This window comes from Mustela erminea, chromosome 6 (genome assembly GCF_009829155.1).
Source record: "Mustela erminea isolate mMusErm1 chromosome 6, mMusErm1.Pri, whole genome shotgun sequence".
Classification (NCBI taxonomy): domain Eukaryota; kingdom Metazoa; phylum Chordata; class Mammalia; order Carnivora; family Mustelidae; genus Mustela; species Mustela erminea.
Window position 1 is genome coordinate 127,244,363 of NC_045619.1, and position 22,159 is coordinate 127,266,521.

A 22,159-nucleotide genomic window follows, 5' to 3' on the forward strand; every position below is an offset into this window, starting at 1 on the left:
TCTCTTTATACTTTGGTTTCCTCCTATGTAAAATGGCAATAATGATAGACGTGCCTCACAGGATAATTGTGAAGAACAGCTGAGTTAGTCTATAAATGCTTATTATAGTTAGTGTTCAGTAAATTCAGGTTTTTACTCTCTAAAAGGAACAATATACAGTTGACCCTTAAACAATGCAGGGGTTAGAGACACAGATCCCCTGTGCATCAAACAGCCACGTGTCACTACTGATTTCCCCAAAACCTAACTACTTAGAACCTACAGTTGACCAAAAACCTTACCGATAATGTAAACAGTTGACTGACACATATTTTGTATGTTTTATATATATATACTGCATACATATGTACTTCACACATACATACGTACATATATATGCATACATATGCTGCATATATGTATGTTATATATATATATTGCATTCTTACAATAGAGTAAACTAGAGAAAAGAAATGTTATTAAGAAAATCATAAGAGAAAATATGTTTGACTACTGGGTTTATCGAAAAAAAAAATCCACATAAAATTGGACCCATAGAGTTCAAAACCATGTTGTTCAAAGGTCAGTCGTACTTTTCGTGATTTTTCAGACAAGTAGGGCTTACTACACTTTTTGCTGAAACAATTGAAGATGAACAAAGTGGATGGATGGGTTTTATTACCCGTGAAATGCATGACCAGCAAGCCTGTATCTATCTTGTTACTACTCTGTCCTCAGTACTGAACCCCATCCCTGATGCCATGTAAACACTCAATAAATATTTGTTACTGGTTTAGAAAATGTTAGAAAGTGTAATTATATAAAAATGAGTATTCTTAAAGGGATTTCAATATGTTTTTATTTGTTCGAAGAAAATGCAGTGATGTTTGTAGACTCTAGGAACGTGCAAACCGTGATCATTTCCACTTCTTGAAGACCTCCCCCTCCCCCAGCCAGTGTCTTCTGTACACCTCATAAAATCCTCAGAGGTGGATGGTAGTAATCACATTCTCCATGGGAAACGGATCATCCCAGAATTTGTGACTTTCATGGAGGTTGCAGGGCATTAAGGGGCATAAGGAGGATTTGAACCATGGCCCCATGGATGGTTCTAATGTCTGTGCCCTTTTGCGGCTCTATTTTCACAGAGGAAGAGCTGTCATCCAGTACCTCAAACGTCTAGAAACTTGGTAGTGAAGGGCCCTTCCGGGATGTGGAGTTCTCAGGCTTCCTAGATGTGTCACTTAAACCAGCCTTACCATTCACTTCCTAAACAGATCATCAGAAACTGGTGTTCATCTGATTAGAATTAAGAGACAGACAAATTGCTGTATGAAATACAAGTGCCTGATGAACTTTTTACCAATGTCTTCTCTTGTTTGATATTTCTTATTTTTTTAAAATGCAGAGTCTAATTGATGTATTATGCAAGAAGGAGCAGGATGGCAACGATAGATACTTGGGAGCGAGGGGGAAAACTGCAGAGAGTGCGGAAGGGGGCAATTAATTTCAAGCTTTTGTTGTCATCTACAAAAGGAGTTAATGCCTACTTACCTTTTTTAAACCAAAGGGGAATTTGCAGGAAACATTATTTAATGCTTAAAAATTGGTTTTTAAATAATTAAGATAAATGCTAAAAATAGCGAGGCAATAAACCTCTTTTAAATATTTTACCATAGTCTATTGCTAACATGACTTACATTCAGACTATGTCCTGATTTGGATATTTTGTGTTTCTACAGTTTACTTTGTAGATCACTAATCAGAATTAAATAGTGACTATGCCTAATTATGATGATAAGTTTTGCCAGGCCACCAAGAGAATGACGGTTTTTAGAAATAAATGCTTTTGCTCTGAATGAATTCTCTCTGAAATAATTTGTTGCTTAGATGAGTAATTTGTTAAGATAGTTATGATATAAAGGGGTTACAACCAGAAGTAATGAGATCAAATGAAACAACAGAAAACTTGGGACAAATATCAAGAAAGTATAAGGTTTTAAACACTTAGACTGGGTGAAAGCCTTCTTGGGGAACAGGTAAAAGTCCTGGGTATTTGTATCAGCTGAGCTCCAAGGTGATTATGAGGCTGTTTATTCGGCAGGAAATATCCCAGTGCTTCCTAAATACCACTCAAGAATACCTGGGTGGCTCAGTGGGTTAAGCCGCTGCCTTCGGCTCAGGTCATGATCTCAGGGTCCTGGGATCGAGTCCCGCATCGGGCTCTCTGCTCAGCAGGGAGCCTGCTTCCTCCTCTCTCTCTCTGCCTGCCTCTCTTCCTACCTGTGATCTCTCTCTGTCAAATAAATAAATAAAATCTTTAAAAAAAAAAAAAAAAAAAAAGAATACTATCAAGCACACTACTAATGTTATCTCTTAGCTCCTGAGCAGGTTAGACTTTGGTGTCTGTGAGTAAACAAGTAATTATTTCCCGAAGTGATTTTCTGGAGAAGTGTAAATTGTCCTAGTCTATCTACCGGCAAGGATGGGGATGTTTATCTTGACCGATCGCCTGATCTTGCTGGCAATGGCCTGCAAACCCTGTATCCCTGGATGAAAGATTGCTCCAAATTTTGCTCCGAAAGAGAGAAGGCAAGGGGGTCAACGCTTAGGGACCAAAGACCCTTTGCTCTTCTTTGTTCCCACTTTTATTGGTCCTTCAGGATAATCACAAATCCTTATCACTGTTTCTCAAGCACCGGATGTGTGACAAAGGGTCTTACTGGAACTAGGAGGAGCTGTTTATGGGAAAGATACCATGTGCTAATCCACAGTGCTAATCTGCCTATTCTCTGAGTTCTGCTAAGCAGAGCCTAAGGGACAATGCTTGCCTCTCTTAGATCACAGGGTGGCTGTTTTTGGGCTGAGAAAGCGGCAGGGAAGGCAACTCCCTGAGGCCTTATTGGGGCTACAGGCGTCTGCATTCCAAATGCCTACGCCCTTCTCAGAAACCTTCCCTGCCCCCAGCAGCCTCTGTGTTACATTTTAGCAAGCCAGGTAATGTGGCTGATTTCCTACCCTCCAGTAACCCCAACCTGATCTGATATGGGAATGCAGAACCAAAGGCAGGAAACGACCTCTCAGTGAATCTGCTCAAGTTCCTCTCCTTGGGAATCCGGATGTGATGTAAGCACAAGCACCTCCAATCCAGACAATAATGCGGTCACATTTGATTTGCCTGGGGGTTTTTCTGGGCATCAGGAATATTTTTAATAATCCCCGGAAGTGGTACAGAGCAGCCGAGCTGGAACCCCTGCCGGGAGAGCTGAGATCTGCATCCCTTCTCTTCTCTGCCCTACGAATCTCTCTTGCCTCTTCTGATTCTGGTGTGTCTCCAACAGCTGCCTCTGTGGTTTTGCCTGAACTCAAGGAAAGGGGCCTATAAAACCTCTACCACGGTTCTTAACTGTGATGGTTAATTTGCGTGGGCCATGGGTGGCCACATTAGGTGTGTCTGTGAGGGTGCACTGAAACCAGTGGACTCCATACATTCGGTTGCCCTCCTCAAGTGGTTGGGCTTTATGTAGTCTTTGGAGGAACTGAATAGGACAGAAGGCAGAGGAAGGAAGATTGCGTCTCACTTTTTTCCTGCCTCACCAACTGAGCTGGTAGGTCTCATCTCATAGTCTCCTGCCTTCCAGCTAGGATTTATGTCATCGGCATTCCTGATTCTCAAGACTTCCAACTTGGGCTGAATTACACCATCAGCTTTCCTGAGTCTCTGGCCTACAAGTTCCATATTATGGAACTTCTTAACCTTAATAATTGCATAAGCCAATACTTCCTTATATATTATCTCCTACTGCTTCTTTATCTCTGGAGAACCCTGACTGATATGGTAATCCTTTTAAATTGATACCTTGGAGAATCTGATAAAAGCAATGGACCCTCTCCCAGGAAAATGCACATTATCTTGGATATAATTCAAGCATGTTTTAGAACCCCAGAATCCCATCCCTAAAAACCCAAATTAAAATCCCTATCTTACCTAGATAATGCCTGAAACCAGATGCTCCATTCTTCTCTAATTGGAGTAGTTGCCTCTGAAGTTGGCTCTTGAGCCCAGGGGACTATGAAATTGTCGTGCCCTTTCACTGTAAGGACCTATTTAGAAACTGTCCCTGCTCCCCTTCCCCCAGGGGATTTACTTGGAGACAAGTCCCGGAAACCAGCTTCAGGTAACCAAGCCCAGATACAAAGGTGGGTCAGGCCAGGTGGAGACATCTGATCAGTGGGGGATGCGTACTGTCTCCCTGGTTACCAAGGAGTATGGCCCCGCCCTTTGGAAGCCTTTTTGGCGCCAATCCCAATCAAGGTGTAATAGGCTGGTTCAAATGTCTACTAGGGTAAATTGTAACTCAGTTGCCACCTAGCATCACTATGGAGTTTCCTGTGTGTGTTACAATCTCATTGGCCACTTGTGAGTGGCCAGGCCCGACCTCATGGCCTTTGCCCTTAAAAGCTAGACTCTGAAACAGAGAAGGGTCGCCCTCTCTTGTAAGAGGGGCGGCCCAGAACGTTCGGTTAGATTCTTGATGCTTGGCGCAAAATAAAACTTTGCTTGACCTTCGCTTTGTATCAGTCTCGCTCCTTTAATCACGGACCCATTATTGGGGCATAACATTCACAAAGAAGCGGAAGAGGCCACTCGTGAAACCCAATGCTGAACTTCATGGATGAAGCTGTTCAAATATTACCCAGAACCCTGGAGGTGCAGACAGGAAAATACAATTCAACACCAGAGCAGAACTGCAAAAATTCAGCCCCATAAATGTTACATAAAAATGCCATGGGATGAATTGCTTTGGTCTGGTTATCAGAACCAATCTTAGCAGCAGAGCAGATGGGATTGACTTGATTGGTTTATTGGGTCTCACCCCTGCAGCTGCAAGAGAGTGGACGGACAGTACAGGGGCCACTGTGGAAACAACCACAAATTCAACACATGTTCTCTGTGGTTATCCTGTCGCTCTAGGGCATGCGAGATTCAGTGCAGAACCTCTGACCACATGCTCTTGGAGCTTGTGACTCCAACGAGACAGCCACATCCCTAAAGTGTTCATCATTTGTCAGGAATCCCAATGCCTGAGTCCGCTTTCAAGTGCTTTAACAAAAATGGTTTCTTCATTATTAAAGGGCTTAATTTTTCACTTAAAATTTGAGGACCTATAGGATCAGGACATAAAAGTTTGTCGAACACATTTGGTTCTAAGCAAGAAGCATTTGAAACTGAATTGCTTTGTTTTATCAGTTGCTTAATAGATGGTTTGAATCATAGCTCCTCCAACTACTCATCTGAACTGGGTTGTTGTTTTTTTTCCATTTTAAAGAAGAAAAAAACACGATCATCTTTAATCCAACACCTCTCCACCCAAATGCTCATTGGTCCACTTATTTGAAACATTTTATTTTTAGCCTTTTGCATACCTTTCTACTTGGCAGTACTCAAAGTTAGAAAATCCAACTGAAATGAATGATAATCTAAAAGTCATTGGCTCAAAAAGAGAAAAATTTGTTTAGATCATTAACTATAGTAGTGAAAAGCAGACAAATATCAACATGTCTCAAAAGGCAATAGATCTAGTTTATGGATGAATTCTGCAAACCTGTCAAGTAACAGGTTTATATTAATAGGTTAATATTTTAAACAGGTTTAACAGGTTAATATTTTAAACTGTTGAAGAGTATTAAAAAAGAAAAGGAGAGGCTTCCTAATTTACTCAGTATAGCTAGCATAAACCTGATTTCAAAATTGGACAGGCAGGGCATTCAAATGAAAGAAATTACAATCCAATTTGAAAATAAAGATGCAAATGCACAAATAAAGTATTAGGAAATCAAATCCAGTAGTATTTTTTAAAAATGCATGGTGACCTAGTAGGTTTCATCTCATGAATAAAAAGGTAGTTCAGCATCAGGATACCTATTATTAATCTAATTCACGATATAACAAATGAAAAGAGAGACCAAATTCAACCCTCAATCATGATAATGATTATTTGAAACACGATTAAAAAAAAATAGAAGGGAACTTCCTTAAATAAACTCCCCAAATAAACCTGATGATGAAACATTAAATCCCCTTTTCACCATAATTGGCGAAAAGATGAGGATAACCACTGTCACTGTCACTATTCAGTATTTTTTGGTCATTCTAATTATTGGAATAAATCAAGGAAAAAAATCAAGTAAATGATCTGGAAAAATTATTAGAGAGGACTTACAAGAGAATTAAAAATGTGGATGAAAATAAGAACATACAAAATTGATGGCATCTGGAATTACCAATTAGGAAATATAATGAATAAAATAATGCCATTTACAATTAGCAGCTCATCTTTAAAATACCTGATAGGGGGAGCCTGGGTGGCTCAGTGGATTGGGCTTCTGCCTTCGGCTCAGGTCATGATCTCGGGTCCTGGGATCGAGTCCCATGTCAGGCTCTCTGCTTGGCAGGGAGCCTGCTTCCTCCTCTCTCTCTCTTTGCCTGCCTCTCTGCCTACTTGTGATCTCTGTCTGTCAAGTAAATAAATAAATTCTTAAAAAAAATATCTGATAGGAAATGTTAGAACTATATTAATAAAATGAAAAAAATGTATAAGACATAAATCAAGGTGTATATATATTGTTGTATCAAGGCATCTTTCTCTTTCTCTCTCTCTTTCCCTCATGGGAACAGCCAACATTATAAAGACATCAAATCTACCTCAAATTTATTGATTAATAAATATGACACCAATCAAAATACCATCTGAATTTATTCAGAAATCTGAAGCTTATTCTAAATATCACATGAAAGGGGGATCTGGGTGGCTCAGTTGATTAAGCGGCTGCCTTCAGGTCAGGTCATGATTCCAGGGTCCTGGGATCAAGCCCTGTATACGGTTCCCTGCTCAGCAGAGAGCCTGCTTCTCTCTCTCCCTCTGCCTGCCACTCTGCTTACTTGTGCGCGCTCTCTCTCTCTCTCTCTGTCAAATAAATAAATAAATAAAGCCTCTTACATATATATGTATGTTTTACATATAGATGTAAAAGGTTTTATTATTTTACATGTAAAAGGTTTTTTACATGTATTTATATAAAATGCACAAGAGTAACAGAGAAATTTATGGAGAAGAAGAACAGAGAAAGGGAGATCTTCCCTGCCAGGCAGGAAAACATGCCTAGTAAAGCTATCATAAATAAAACAGTAAGATAGTGCATAGAAATAGACACGGCAATCAATAAAACCCAGGAGTCCTAAGACAGACTCCTCCTGTAAATATGGGGATTGAGTTTTGATATAGGTAGCAGCTTGTTTTTTTTTTTAGATTTTATTTATTTATTTGACAGAGACACAGTGAGAGAGGGAACACAAGCAGGGGGAGTGGGGAGAGGGAGAAGAAGGCTTCCCGCCAAGCCCGGAGCCTGATGAGGGGCTCCATCCCTGGACCTTGGGATCATGACCTGAGCCAAAGGCAGGCAATCAAAGACTGAGCCACCCAGGCACCCCTGGGTAACAGTTCAAATAGGAGATAAAGGGTAAGCAATTTAATAAATGGCTACTAGATAATTTCCCACACATTTGAAAAAATATAAAGCTATAAAGTACCAACATGTACAAGTAAGGTATTTAAGAAAGGAATAAAATACCTCTTGGAAGGCATTTTGTCATTCTGTATAAAAATGAGAAAACAAAAGTACAAAACAAAATTCAAAAATTATTAGGAGGAAATATAGGAAATTTTTTTTTAAGATTTCATTTATTTATTTTAGAGAGAGAGAGCACATGAGTATGGGGAGGGGTAGAGGGAGAAGGAGAAAGAATCTCGAGCAGACTCCACACTGAGCCCAGAGCTGAGGTGGGGCTTGATCTCATGACCTCAAGACTCTGAGATCATTACCTGAGATGAAACCAAGAGTTGGATGCTTAACAGACTGGGTACCCCTGGAAAATGTTTTTTAAGTAAGCTCCATGCCCAATGTAGAGCCCAACACTGGGCTTGAACCCACAACCCCAAGATCAAGACCTTAGTCAAGATTGAGAATCAGACCTCTAACTCACTGAGCCACCAAGGCACCCTAGAAAATGTTTTTATAATACTGAGTTGAGGTAGGCCTTCCTAAGCAAGGCAAAAATTTTAGAAACACAAAGCTAAAACAGAGAATCTCTTCTTTAAAAATTAATATAAAAAGACAGTAAAGGAGAATTAAAATATGAGCAATAAGACTGGGGAAATATTTACAACATATTTAATAGGTAAAGGTTACTATCCAGAACATGTACAGAGAATATATAAATCAATAAAGAAAACTCAGATTAGTTGAAAGATATAAACAATTCATGAAGTGGAAATAAAGAGGGATAAATGAAAAAGTTCTTAATGTCACAGGTAATCAAGGAAATACAAATAAAATCTCAAAATATATTTTAACCATCAAACTATCCAAATTGGAGAAAATGCTTATCTCCACTATTTGGTACGAATGCTGGAAAATATACATTTCTATAAACTGTAGGTGAGAGTGTAACTTGATATAGCCTTCTGGAAGGCAATTTGCTACTTACATAAATGATAGAAAGTTCCTAGGATTTGGCCCATCCATTCTTTCTGGGATTCAAGTCTTCGGGAATATTTACACTTAAATATAGGAACATATGTACAAAGATGTTCCAGTATTGTTTTTAGCATAAGGAATTGGGAATCATCTAAATCTTAAGCAAAACATGGTATTTCTGCTACTATTGAATCTTATGCAGCCTTTAAAAGCAATACTAGAAAATCATCAAGTCATAAAGTATATAGCTAGTAGATCCCATTTATAAATCTTCCACCACCTAAACATCTGTGTGTGTGTGTGGGTGTCTGTTTACACATTCACAGGCAAGTTTTAGGAAGGGTCCATCAAGTACTGACAACCAATATTATGTCATGAACAGAAGAGAGGGAAGAGGCAACGTTACATTTTCTTCATTTATTAAGTCTTTCAGCTGAGCAGCAAAGTACAAGGTGAGCAGCAAAGTGAAAGGTGAGACATGAACTGGGAGAAGATATTCTCAATGCACAGATTTGACTGCGGACTTGTATTCAGAATCAATTAAAAAGTTAAATGGATCGCTTCTCGGCCTTTTGGCTAAGATCAAGTGTAAAAAGTTAAATGGACAACTCCTATAAATCAATAACAATTGAAATAAACAGCAGAACACATCTAGAATGATAGATTGAGGATCTCAAAATATCTGCTCCTCCATAAAAGCAGGCAGATAAAAATTGTCAAAATAAAACTTTTTTTGGAACTCTGGAAAGTAATTAAAGGCTTACAACAATCCAAAGATCATCCAAAGAAATCACAAAAAAAGAAAACTATGGATCAATATACCTTATAATATTGACACAAAATCCTCAAAGAAATATAAGCAAACACATAAAATTAAACATAAAAAATATAAAATGAAAGCAACACATAAAATGAATTATAAACCATGACCAAGTGGGTTGATCCCAGAAATGCAAGGTTGATTTAACAAACAAAAATCAACCAACGTAACACAGCAAATTAATACAATAAAAGACCAAGAATCACATGATCTTCTTAATAGAAGCAAGAAAAAAAAAAAGCATTCGACAAAATTCAATGCCTTTTCATGATAGAAACATTCACTCAACAAAGTGATAGAAGGAAATTTCCTGAAACTGATTAAATCCACCTACAAAAACCCCACAGTTTAACCCTTAATGGTGAAAACCTGAAATCTTTCTCCTTCAGATCAGGAACAAGACAACAATTTTGTCACTGCCATCCAGCACTGTATTCAAGGTTCTAGCCACTGCATTTAGGTAAGAAAAGACATAAAATCCATCCAGATTAGAATGGAAAAATGAAACTATCTCTATACATAGATGACACCAGCTTACACAGAGAAAATCCCAAGGAGTTACACACATACAAAATGTTAGTACTAGTAAACAGGTTAGCATGGTTGCAAGATACAAGATACAGAATCAATACACAAAAGTCAATTATATTTCTATTTGTTAGCAATGAAGAACCTGACAATGAAATTGAGAAAAATAGTTCCATTTACAAAAGAATAAACTACTTAGGAATAAGTTTAACAGAAGAAATGCAATATGTATATAGTCAAAACTCAAAATTTTGTGGAAAGAAATTAAAGAAAACTAAGTAAACAGAAAGACATCCTATTTGTATAGGGTAGAAGTTTTAATATTCAGATGGCAATACTCCCCAAATTAATCTACAGATTCAACATAGTCCCTATCAAAATTCCAGCTAAATTTTTCCAGGAATTACCAAACTGATCTCAAAATTCATATGGAAATGCCAGGGATCTAGAATAGCCAATCTTAGAAAAGGTGGAGGACTCACACTTCCCCATTTCAAAACTGACTTCAATACTACTATAATCAGGAAAATGTGGTACTAACATAAGGCTGGCATACAGATTAATAGAATAAATTGAGAGCACAGAAATAAACACTTATATTTATGGTCAATCAATTTTTGATAAAGATACTAAGAAAATTCAAGAGGGAAAGAACAGGTTTGTTTTTTTTTTTTTCCTTCAACAGTTGGAGTTGTATCCATATCTATAAACAGAATAATGAACTTTGGATCCCCTTTAAACCATATACAAAAATTAACTCATAATAGATCATAGAAACACATGTAAGAACGAAAACTTCAAAACTCTTACAAGAAAACTTTGGAGTAAATTTTTTTTTTTTAAGATTTTATTATTTATTTGACAGACAGAGATCACAAGTAGGCAGAGAGGCAGGCAGAGAGAGAGAGAGGAGGAAGCAGGCTCCCCGCTGAGCAGAGAGCATGATGCGGGGCTCGATCCCAGGACCCTGGGATCATGACCTGAGCTGAAGGCAGAGGCTTTAACCCACTGAGCCACCCAGGTGCCCTGTGGGAATAAATCTCAAGATCTTAAATTATACAGTGGTTTCTTAGATATAATACCCAACAAAAGGAGGACCAAAGAAATTGGATTACATTAAAATGAAAAACTTGTGTATGTCAAAGGACACTGTCAAGTAACTGAAAAGACAACCCACTGAATAGAGAAAGATAGTTGTAATTTATATATCTGTCAATATAGATATATTATCTGTATATAGATATATACATACATATTATATATATATTATGTCAGTATATAGATATATTCAGTAACTCAACAGTGAAAAGAAAAACAACCCAAGTTAAAAATGGGTAAAGAATTTGAATAGACATTTCTGTCAATAAAGTATACAAATGGTCACTACACATGTGAGAAGACGTTCAAATCATTAGTCATTGAGGAAAGAAAAGTGAAAATCACAATGAGATACCAGTTCTAGAGATACTTTCTAGGATGGCAGCACTTTTTTAAAAAAAGCCAGGCAATAACAAGTGCCAATGAGCATGTGGGAAGAATTGCTCATGGTGGTTTTTTTTTAAACATTTCATTTATTTATTTGAGAGAGAGAGATCACTTGTACACGAGAGCAGGGAGGAGGGAGAGAAGGAGAGGGAGAAGCAGACTCCCCACTGAGCAGGAAGCCTGAGGGGGAGCTCAAGCATCCCAGGACCCTGAGCCAAAGGCAGACACTTAACTGACTGAGTCACCCAGGTGTCCCTGCTTGTGATACTTTAAAATAGTGCAAACTTTGGAAGTTTGGCAGTTCCCCAATATGGTAAACATAGAGTTACCATATGACCCAGCAATTTTTCTCCTAGGTATATATCCAAGAGAACTGAGAACATATGTTCATTTAAAAACGTGTATACAGGAGTGCCTAGGTGGCTCAGTTGGTTGGGAGTCTGTCTTCGGCTCAGGTCATGATCCCAGGGTCCTGGGATCCATCCCATGTTGGGCTCCCTGCTCAGTATGGAGCCTGCTTCTCCTTCTCCCTCTGCTCCTCTCCCCTATTCACTCTCTCTCCTACTCTCTCTCAAACAAATAAATAAAATCTTAAAAAAAATAAAAATAAATAAAAATGGGTAAACAAATTATCAATAACAGCCCAAAAGAGTTAACAGTCTACATGTCCATCAAGTAATGACAGAAATAAAAAAGTGACATGGTCTTTCTGTTCAATCAGCTGGTAGAATGGCCGCAGAGATGCCGATCTCTGTTAAGACCTTGACAGGCAAGACCATCACCCTTGAGGTTGACCCCGGTGACACCACTGAGAATGTCAAAACCAAAATCTAAGGCAAGGAGGGCATCTCAGCAATGTCTGAGTTTCACAGGGAAACAGCTGGAGGATGGCCGGGCACTCAGACTATAATATCCAGGAAGAGCCCTTGGCAGTTCACCTCTGGGGTAGCATCATCCTTCCATAGCCTTCCTCCACCAGCTCACCCAGAAATACACCTGCAATAAGATGATCTGCCCCGAGGGTATGCTCACCCATCCTCCCATGCGGTCACAAGAAGGACGAGGCCATACTGGCAACCTGTACCCCAAGAAGGTCACATAAGGGCCCTCCACCTACTTTTTCTTTGTCCGCAGGAGGCCCAAGGCCCACAGGGGCTTCAATAAAGTTTCCCTTTCATTTAAAGAAAAAATGTGGCATAACCACATAAGGGAATATTGTTCAACAATAAAAACGAATAAAATATGGATACATGGTACAACATGGTTGAATTTTGAAGACATTAGGTTCAGTAAGAAAAAAAAAGCAACAAAAAATCCCCTCCAAAACAACAACACCCCCCCCACCGAACTAGGCACAAAGTGTCACATCACATGATTTTTAAAAAAAAATATGAAATGTCTAGAATAGGGATATAGACTGGAAGTAAGTCACTGGTTGCCAGGGGCTGTGGTAGGGGGTGGGGGGCAGATGCAGAGTGACTACTAATGGGAATATGGTTTCTTTTGGGGGTGATAAAAATGTTCTGAAATTAGATGATGCTGATAATTGTACAGCTCTGTAATATACTAATACCTGATGGATTCGTACTTGAATACCGAGAAATTTATGGTATGTGAATTAAATCTCAATAATGCTGTTACTAAAAAAATGGGCAAAAGACTTTCACAGGCACTTTTGAAAAGAGTGTATGTGACGGTAAGCATATAAGAAGATGCTTAACATCATTAGTCATGGAGAAAATTAAAATTAAAACCACAACAAGATATCACTACACACCCACTAGGATGGCTAAAATTAAAAAGATTGACAACACCCAGTTTGGCAACAACATGAACCAACTGGAACTCTTATACATGGCTGGTGGGAGTGTAAACTGGTAGAAACACTTTGGAAGATAGAATTCTATACTCAAACTAAATGGATACCTACTTTCAGATTCTCAGTAATTCTACTCCAAAGTCTATGTCCAACAGATAGGAGTAGAAATCTCTACAAAAAGACATGTACAAAAATATTCAGAGTCGGTTTCTGAGGGGGCACACTTTTACCAACCTCCCCCTGTCTCTCTCACTCCCTATGCTTTGTCAGTCGCTTTCCTACTCTTTTTCATGAGTTTGACATTTTTTTTTTTAAGATTTTTTTTGGATTTATCCCTTAGATATAAACGAAGCCATATCTGGTTTATCTCAGTGAGTGTAACTGCCCCCAGTTTTTTTCAGGTTATCACAAACACAGGACTTCTTTCTTTTTAAAAGCTGAGTAATATTCATATATATTTCAATATCACCTTTTGTTTTCTTTTCTTTTTTTTTTTAATATCACCTTTTCTTTATCCACTCATAGGTCAATGGACACTAAGGTTGTTTCCATGCTTTCTATGTGAATAACGCTGTGACGTACGGAGTGTGCAGATATCTCTTCAAGGTCATCATTTGGTTTCCTTTGGATCTATCCCCAGAAGTGGATGTGCTGGATCAAATGGTAGTTCCATTTTCAGTTTCTGCAGGAACGTCCACACTGTTCACCATAGTGGCTGTACCAGTCTACATTCCCATCAACAACATATGACCTTTCCCTCTTTTCCACATCCTCACCAGCACTTGCTATCCCTTGTCATTTTGATAATGAACATTCTAACTGGTGTGAGGTGATGCTCTCTCGTTACGGTTTGGATTTGCACTTCCCTGCTCTATGGTGTTGAGCTCCTCTTGTATCTGTTGACATTTTGTCTGTCTTTGACCAAAGTGTCTATTTGGGTGCTTTGCCATTTCTTCGTTGGGTTATTTGTTTTTGCTTTCTTTAAATTGGTTTTTTTTTAAATTAATCTTTTATCAGGTATGTGGTTTGCAAATATTTTCTCTCATTCCAGAGATTGCAGAAGCTTTTTAGTTTGATGTAGTGCCACTTGTGTATTTTACTTCTGTTACCTTTGTTTTTGGTGTCAAATCCCAAAAAAGTACCACCAAGATCAAATAGCTTACCACTTACGTTTTCTTTTATAAGTTTTACAGTTGCAGGTCTTACATTCAAGGCTTTAATCCATTTTGAGTTGATTTTTGTGTATGGGATAAGAGAGGGGTCCAGTTTCATTCTTTTGCTTGTCCAGTTTCCCCAATACCATTTATTGAAGAGACTGTCCAGAATAGTTCAACATTCTTTTCTGATTCTTTTCCCCAAAAGAGAGAAATAAGAATTTATTTTTGTAAGCTCTCCTAATTTTTAGATGTTGAAACTTGAAATAGTTGGTTTTAAATATTTGGTTTTAAAATCACTCTGCATGCCTAACAGACCACACTGGGCATGTTCCATTCAGATCCATGGACAGCCATTGTGCAGCATGTGAGCGACACTATTCTTGTTCCCTTTTCCAGGGTTAAGTAATTATAATAGATTTCTGGATCTAAATGCTTATTTAAAATGCCTTTGTAAGTAGCTACTTTGCGGTAATATATAATTAGTAAAATTCAATAGTGAGAGTTTTAGTTCAGTAAGGGTGACATCAAATTAACAGATAATCCACTTGTCTGGGAGTTAATCTATTGTGGAGCAAAGTAATATTCTTTCTTTTGTGAAAGATTGTAGTAAAATATGATATATTCTTAGAAGCATTACCGGCAAGTGAAATAGGGAATAAGATGGAATAATAAGATAGGAATGCTTCTAAAATAATGGCACATAATCAGAAAAAAGATGGCTCTAATGACAGAATGTCAGACTTGTAAAAGCATATGAATATAGAATCTCCCGAACACAATCAAATACTAATTCATTCTTCTTTTTACTGATCTCATCTACAAATACTGTAGCTTTCTCTGAAGTAGGTTATAGTTTCCGTGAGTATGTAAACACAACAGACCTTGGCAGTTATAATACATCAAACTGATAGAATTTACTACCTGATAAGGAGAAAAAAGGTTCTTCAGGGTCCCATTTCAGGGAAGTGATTGAGTCTGGGGTAAACAGAAGCTGGGAAGAGGCTGGGAGGGACTTGGACTGAGTTCGAGATTGAGCAAAACTTGTAGGTGCTGAGGGAGACGCTTTCTGACAGATGAGGCAAACTAGAAAAATATTGAGGCTGCAGGGCTGATGAAACTTATTTCTAATTAGAAGGAAGTGAGCCAAACCTTTTTGTGTTTGAGCAGCAGAGAGAACACACTTGAGAAGAGGAAAATGTTGGCTTTCATCACTCAAACATTAACGGGTAAATGTGAGGGCTCTGACAGTGGACTGTACGATTACCTAGAGAAACAAAATCATTGATTTAAGTGACTGAACTCGTTTCCTGGGCCTGCCTTAATAAAGGGCCATGGACTGTGTGACTTAACACAACAGAAAATTTATCATCCCGCGGTTCTGGAGGCTAGAAGTGTGAACCTCAAGTGTCACCAGGGCTGTGATGTCTCAGAAGGCTTTGGGAAAGAGGTCTTCCTTACCTCTTCCTAGCTTCTGGTGCCTCCTGGCCCCAACTTCTGGCTGTCTTTACATGCACTTCTTCCCTGGGACTGTGTCTTCAAATCTCTGTCTCCTTTAGGGGCTCCATTCATTGCGTGTAGGGCTCGCCATGTTTCAATATGACCTCACCTTACTTGATTACATCTGCAGAGACCCTATTTCCAAATAAGGTCACACTCCCAGGTGCCCAGGCTTGGGACTTCACCATGTCCTTTTTTGGGGACACAATTCAACTCACAACAATGACCACAGCTGGGGTAACTGTGAAGAAGGCACACGAAAGTGAAATAGCAAATTACCTTCAAAGAGTTTCCATTATATGAAAGATGCAACATAGACAGGTGCACAGTTTAAGTCCAATCGTATGCATAAAATAAGGAGAATCATCATTTCAGAGCTTGAAGAGATATCCAAAAGCCCTCTTTTTCCATAGGAAGGGACGTGTAGTAGGGGACTGGAGCTACCTGTGTTTTGTTACCATACAGGACATTTTAATTTATAAATAGGCTAATTTTTTTTTATCTTGATTTCCTTTGCTATATCCAGCAAGGTATTTCCCAGCACCGAATTATAATATTATGAATTGACATTACTTTATGATTTTATTTTCTTTACACTTAAACATTTGGATATTTCACAACGTACAATGCCAGTTAATGCTTTTCTCCAAATCACCATTGTTTATCTCATTTATGATGCCTATACTGACTAGACATAGTAAATGAGATAAAGAAGATCTTCTCTTTCTTTAATCATCTCTTTCTTTAATCTTTTTGTTTTTCATGAATTTGTCTATTCCTGAGTCAGCATCTATTTGTTTTAATTTCTGTGGTCTTACAGTATATGGTAAAGTAAGCCTTTCCAGTCTTTTTCAAATATATCTTTGTGCATCTCAAGCTGTTCTTCAAGTAGAATCTTAGCATCATTTTTTGAAGCTCTAAATAGATTTTGTTTGGAATTACGAATGAGATTGCTTTACATTTATAGAGTTCTGCAAAGGATAGCAAAGCTGGAGCAGGGTACAGAGGACGTTCATATGGGGGGGCAGTCTGGAGGGAGTTGTCAGGGTGCAAGTAGGGTAAAGAGGGAAACCGCTCAGAACCATCTTTTGAAATCAGGTGTCAAAGCCTAAGGAGGGCCTGGGGGATAACCACAAAGGTGGGGACAGCCTAGCAGGGGAATCAAAAGCTCTTGGTTCATATCTATGGCATTCCTGCTAAGGATGTATAACTAGAATTCCATCAGGAGGAAACCTCAGACAAGGCCAGACTGAGGTACATTCTGCAAAACAACTGGCCTATTGTCTTCTAAAGTATCGAGGTCATGAAAGTTAAAGGAATGGTAAGGCACTGTTAAGACTTGAAGTATATTACGGGAGAGAACTAATTGACATGCCTGATTCTGAACTGGATATTTTTGCTGCAAAAGATCATTGAGATAATTGATGAAATTTGATTATGGACTTTAACAATTAGATGGCAGTAATATAACAGTAATAATTTCCTTATTTGAATTGTTGTATTCCCATTCCATAGAATGTCCCTGTTTGTAGGAAACACACACTGGAGTCTTAGATAATAGGGAAACAGGAAAAGCAGTTTACTTCAGATAATTTGGAAAAAAGCAGGTTTTCCTCAAAAATAATTTTTCAAACAGGAAGCAATTATGTGCTCACAATAAATTTATAGACTAAATTGAAAGAGAATTCAGTGTTTTCAAGATTGACTCTTCCCATTTAGGAACAGCTAACTTGTCTTCATTAATTCAAGATTTTTTGTTTTTTTGGTTCTATATTGTCCAGGAAATTATTATTTCTTCTGTATTAGACCTTGATTATTTAATTATCAGGCATTTTATAATGGATTTTGCTATTGTGAATTTGTGAATGGGATCTTTTTTTCACACACACACCCCCCACTTTTTTTTAATGCTGACACATAAGAAATCTATTAAGATTTATATGTTTATTTTTATCTTTGGCACTCAGCTGACCTCTGACTTTTTATTCTATTTTCAGTTGTTTCCCTTGTATTTCCTTAGTAATAAATCATATTTACAAATAATTTTGGTTTTGTGCCTTTATTTAATGAATTTTTACCTTATTTATTTTTTTCTCTTATTACTAGTAATTCCAGGATGAGGTAGCATAGAGTCTTAAAAGCTGATATGCTTGTCTTAATCATGGCTTCAGTGGTGGTGCCACTAATATTTTACTCTGAACTATGATTTCACTACTTGTTTTTAGTAGATTCTCTTTATTACACTAAGGGAATATTCTCTTATTCCTTAATTTGTGAAGATTTTTTCCCCTAAAGGATTGGATATCGAATTTTCTCAAGTATTTTTGTGGCAATATTCACATGATTTTTCTCACTTTAACCATTTGAGTTTTCCTACATTTCCTACAGTTGACTGATTAATAAATTCTCAGAAAAAAAAATTCAACTTTGGAATTAATATAATGTTGGGTTTACTGTGATTTAATGTACTGTTGGATTTAATGTTCCCTATAAGATTTTACAACTATAAAATAGCTTTAAAATTTTCTTTTATAACTATTGATAGTGTATCCAACATTATTTTTCAATATATTGATATTAGATCTGCTTAGCCCTTGCTAGTTTCCCTTATTAATTTAACTATTTCTTTGAAGAATCTTTTGGCTTTTTCATAGACTGATGAATCATAGACCTGTATCCCTGAAACAAATAATACATTATATGTTAATTAAAAAATAAATAAAATTTTAAAAATTAAAAAAATTTACAACTATATTAAAAAATATTAGTGCTCATCTGTTCGTGTCTATTATGTTCTTGTACATCTTTAACTTTAGAGCAATGGAAACCTCATAAAATTAACTGGGAAACATTCCAGTGTTTCTCTCTTTTGTAATTGCACAGATAACATAGAACATGATCAAATCTTCAAGGAATAGAAAGATCTTGTCTATAAAGCATGTAGGTCTATTGTTTTTTCTTTTCTTTTTGTTATTATTATTATTATTATTTTCTAAACTTTTTGGTTTCTTTCTTAATTATTATGCTCCATAAATTTGCTATGCTTTTGAGTCAAGTTTGGTATTTTACCTCTTCCTATAAAGTCATTTCTTTATCATGTGTATTCTCTTCTCTGGTGATTTGAAGGTTACATGTCCAATTTTTTTCTATTACTCATTATCTTTATGTTAAAAATATATTTGAATTTAAATTTCTCTGTCATTCTCAAGAACAAAATAATATCTATGTTCTTTGCCTGATCTGTTTTTCTCTCCTTTCCCCAAAAGCTGGTGAGTTAGCATGTTTTATATTGCATCTTTTCCAGTCCTTCCTTAGATTCTGTTTAAGTAGCTCTAGGTTATTTTAAAATATTATGTATTTTCCCATGAACAAGGTTTATAATCGCTTTACCCTTCACAACCATAATTATTATTCTTTAAAAATTTTATTTCTTGGGGCACTGGATGGCTCAGTCAGTTAAGCATCTGTCTTTGGCTCAGGTCATGATCCCAGGCTTCTGGGATCAAGCCCCAAGGCAGGCTCCCTAGTCTTCAGGAAGTCTACTTCTCCCTCTGCCTCTCCCCACTGCTTGTGCTCACTTGCTCTCTCTCGCTCTCTCTCAAAAAATAAATAAATAAAATCCTTTAAAAAAATTAAAAAATTCTTTCCAATTATCAAGTAATAAAGGAATATATTCTAATTGTAAAAATTTAATCTTTACACATAAAACTAAAGTCTTCTTCTATTACCACTGGCAATGTCACTTCCTTCCAAAGAAGTCATTGCTATTGTGAATTTGATCTGTCCTTCCAAGTATATGGTGATGCATGCCATATATACCCAAACCATGTGCTGCATGTACAATATTTAGAATAAATAGTTTAATAGGGCACAAATTATTATGTAACTTACTTTTTTTTAAATTTATTTTTATTTGACAGATAGAGATCAGAAGTAGGCAGAGAGGCAGGCAGAGAGAGAGGGAGGAGGAAGCAGGCTCCCCGCTGAGCAGAGAGCCAGATGCGGGGCTTGATCCCAGGACCCTAGGATCATGACCTGAGCTGAAGGCAGAGGCTTTAACCCACTGAGCCACTCAGGCACCCCTGTAACTTCCTTTTTAAAAAAACTGACCAGCATATCATAGAGCTTTTTTCACGTTAATATGTATAGATTTACTTTATTCTTTTTAACTGCAGCATCCCATAATACAAACGCACCATAATCTCTCCGCCCATTCCCCTAGGATTAGACATGTAGGTAATTATTTTGAAGCTACTGTAATGTTGAAGTCAGCATCAATTTACATGCCTAGAGTTACATGTCAATTGCACTTTAACTCAGGCCATAGAAAACACTTTAGGCTTTCCAAATGTAAAAGGATTTAATGTAGAAACAAGTTGTTGATAAAATAATTGTAAGTGCTGGAGGTGTGTAAGTGAGGATAGTCCATTGGAACTCTGGCTTCCGTTTTGGCCACTGCTGATGTGATCCCAGCGTCAGGTGATAGCGGCTGTCACCGCTCTCATCACCACCATCCACAATGACTAAGACAAGCATGATGATGTTTGGGACTCCCTCACCCTTGACGGCTTGGTTGTCTGTTCACATTGTTGCAGAAAGATGGTGTAACTCCTTCTTCTGCTTTTGAAAAAGCTCATGAAAAGCCATCTGATTGGCAGAACCAAATTTATACCCAGAATCCTCACAGTAAGATAATCTGAGGAATGTAGTTGTTAGCTTTCTAATATTTCCAAATAAGAAAAAAGGATGAACTAGTTGAGAGAGTCAAAGCAATCTATCATAGTGTAAATCTTTGCCTACTCAATATCCCTAAGCAAGTTTTTATGCATTTGGAGCCTTCCAGACAGTCACAATAGCAAAAACTTACTCCCACCTAACATGCAACTACACCCCATACTAATAAAACACACTCTATACCCAAAGAAAAAGCACAAATCCCATGAAATCCTCTATCTACCCCTGAAGACATTCAGTCCTTTTCCAGTTCAGTTATGTACCCATCTTGGTATGCAATAACCTCAAAACTAAATTACAGTTAACCATCACCTCATAGATATAGACATGAAAAGGAGAAGAGAAAATAGAAAATTGGTTAATACATACAAATATACACATAATAAAGCAAGCAGGAAAAACATGTACAGTTAGGATAGTCCCCCAGTCCTACAGCAGATTAGAAAAACATCACTGGAATTTGTAACTTGCTTTGTCTACTACCAATCTTACGGGTCAATTTGCCCTTAGTCATCAATTCAATGTTCTATATCTTTATGGGGTGACCTGAGCCTACCTTCCATAATTGCCTGAGTTCTGTTGTGTTGTGTTGCTGAGGTCCTCCATTAATCTTTGGTATTGGATGTAGAAGTATTAGGAGACACCCAAGGGATGCTCTGGGTTATAAATACTCCTCCCTGCCCTTGATATGTACCAGTAACTCTATTTCTGCTTCATAATCAAGGTCAATCACTCAAGCTAGGGCAGCAAATCCCTTCTTTGTCTTTGTTCTTTGTTCTTCAGTAGCAAGAGAATCCAAAGGTGGCTGGCTGGCTAACTCATCTTTTAGTTCGGTAAAACCACTGTTGTGTCATAGGTGGAAGTAGCCATCCATTGGGAAATAAGAAATTTAAGCCAGCAGAGTTCAAAATCATGGCAGAGAGAAGTAAACATTTTGCAAGTGAGTCTTATGATAGCGAGAGGAACCACTCACACTTTGCTCTCTTGATTCCCAGACCCTCATATTTTAAAGACAGGCAACCAGCACTGTATTATAAGACTGTCCTCAATATCAGGGAGTTCCTTTTCAGCGGGTGCATACATGAGTTTTCAGTGGACCATCTCACCATTGTATAAGGTGTTGAGATCAGAGTTAAGATCCATAAATCTTGTAAAAATAAGTCCATTGTCCCATTTAAAAATATATAAAATGAGTTCCTTGGCCAGAGGAGTATCATGTGAAATACTATGACAACAAAAATGACATCTGGTAAGATCATGGATGATGATTTGCAGCAAAAGCACTTGGACAGAGAAGGCAAACCCAAATTCAGAATTAGATCATTCCTGAGTTCTATATGAAAGACTAGACCCAAGCAGGTCATGAGGAAAATTTCAGGAGCTTCCCTTGCTGACTCTGACCTGAAAGTCAGTCAGCTGGCACATGGAGGCATGGCCAGACCAGAGGTCAGAATATTTAAATACCTCTGTATGGTTAGTAAATACTACTTCCAGAGCTTCCTTCTCTGAACTCCCTGGCTGCCCAGCAACTCCTTTCAGCTCTAGGCAGTAGGAGGAGGAAAGGTATAAATGATCAGCTTTTGATTTTGTTATTGTTGTCTT

The 22,159-nt window shown here is 37.7% G+C and overlaps 1 protein-coding gene across 1 annotated transcript in view; it reads right to left on the minus strand.

Moving 5' to 3' along the window:
• Positions 1-22,159, minus strand: part of LOC116593626 — a 90,769-nt gene that overhangs the window by 10,893 nt on the left and 57,717 nt on the right. The window lies entirely within an intron of this gene.